The sequence below is a fragment of the Macadamia integrifolia genome, chromosome 8, assembly GCF_013358625.1.
Source record: "Macadamia integrifolia cultivar HAES 741 chromosome 8, SCU_Mint_v3, whole genome shotgun sequence".
Classification (NCBI taxonomy): domain Eukaryota; kingdom Viridiplantae; phylum Streptophyta; class Magnoliopsida; order Proteales; family Proteaceae; genus Macadamia; species Macadamia integrifolia.
Genome location: NC_056564.1, coordinates 2,147,407 through 2,149,185, shown reverse-complemented (window position 1 = coordinate 2,149,185; position 1,779 = coordinate 2,147,407). Strand labels below are relative to the sequence as shown.

The 1,779-nt window shown below is 39.2% G+C and overlaps 1 protein-coding gene across 2 annotated transcripts in view; it reads left to right on the top strand.

The window, feature by feature from the left end:
• The window catches only part of LOC122087258 (patatin-like protein 6), a 5,898-nt gene extending 5,080 nt beyond the window's left edge, over positions 1–818 (top strand). For both annotated transcript variants that reach the window (XR_006142727.1, XM_042656326.1), the window contains exon 3: positions 71–818. The gene's annotated coding sequence lies outside the window, so the exon portion shown is untranslated. The remainder of the gene's footprint in view (positions 1–70) is intronic.
• The last annotated feature ends 961 nt before the right edge of the window (positions 819–1,779 follow it).

The window sequence follows — 1,779 nt, the reverse complement described above, 5'->3', positions numbered from 1 at the left end:
GGGAATGTTTCAATCTCTGTTTCTTCCGTCTTGTAATTTATTACGATTTCTTCTCTGTTGAAAATGGCAGGAAGAGGAAGAGAAAGAACAAAAGAGAAAAAAAGGATGTAAATATGGCAGAGCAGCTTTTACTTTTGAGAGGAGGAGAAGGAAAAGCAAGAGAAGTTAGAATTTCAGGGGAATTGTGAAGGGATTTTATTAGATTTTGTTGCCTGCCAGAAGACCAGCAGCAGTGAATGTGGTGTCGCATCTCGCGTCCTCTCAACCATTCGACCCTCGGCCCCAGAGAGAAAAGGTTTCAATGAAGGTGGGTGGGTGAGTTTGGTTTCACGTTTGAGCTTTGGAGTTTGGAGTTTGGAGTCAGATGACCAGGCTTGGCTTCCAACTTCCAACTCTTCCAAGTGGGAATAGTAAATTCACCCCTTTCTTTTTACAATTCATACTGATTCTTCTCCTCGTCTCTTCTCTCCTCTCTGTCCTTTTCAGTTTTCTTCATCCTTTTGTCGCTTTTCTGTTTCCTTGTGACCTTAAACTTGGGTTTGGTTTGGGGGTACCCACCTGAAAGCAAAGTCTTCAGAAGAAACAGGTAAACAAAGAAGCCCAAGGAAGAGGAGACAGCCCCACGATTTCAAATAACTTTTCCATTGTTTGTTCATGTTGTTTTCCCTATGGCTTGTGTATTCTGTAGCAGTGGCGATTGGGGAAGGGATCTGTTGTGTTTTCCCAATCCCCCTTTTCCAACCAACTGTATCTGTCTCCACTCTTGTGGAAAGAGCAAGGATTTAGTTATAATTCGATATTATACAATCTCAGATCAATCCGTATCAGTCCATTAAATCATTGCAAAAATAGGTATTTTTACGATTTTACCTTTATTCCAATAGCAATACCTAATCTGGGATCAGTCAGATTGCAGGATCAGTCTTAGCCTATATCAATTAGATATAATAGATCCAATATCAATACCTAAAACATGGGAGGAAGTCAAGACGGATGGGGATGTTCCACGTTTTGACGTCTTTGATGGATCTCTCTCTCTCTCTCTCTCTCCATTTGATTTTGTCTCCACCTTTCATTTATGTGTGTATGATTTTATTACCCAATGGATCAATCCAATTTGAAGGAAATTTTTGTTTGTTTTATATTCTTGTTTTGCAAGTGAGAACAACTAGTAATTTGGGGATTTTTGGGTTAGACTTGTTACAATTTTTGGGTGTTCCTGAGAGATTTCTATTGTATCTTTACTTTTAACATAGTGAATCATCGACATATTTGCTCTAAGATGTAGCACAACATATTAGTGTATGCTTAATCACGTTAAATCTTAGTGCCATCTTTGTTTTAATCTATTTATTTTTCTTTGTATTTATTGGTGTTTTCTCAAGCAGATTATTCTCACTTTATTTAACATGTATTAGAATTTAGAACTAATTCCATTTGTTATCCTCTTCAATATGTATTGTCTTTTAAAGAAATATATTCATTAAATGTCACAACATTTGAGGAAGAACTAAAATTTGGGAGTCATGAGGTACAACGACCTTGGTGAGCAGTTGGCAAGCAACGAACTTGGTACGAGCCGTAAACTCGGACGTCCTGAGTTCGACTCCCACTAGGCACACCTTAGGCCACTCACACTGGGGTGTTTAGTGCTCTTCAATGCTTTCAGTGAAAGTTGAATGGTTCTCATTCAACCCCGATATGACCTAGTCCATTCGGTTGTGGGGTCAATATATATGGGCCCGCGGGACTAGTCAGGCCAAAGGCGTGGATACCCTC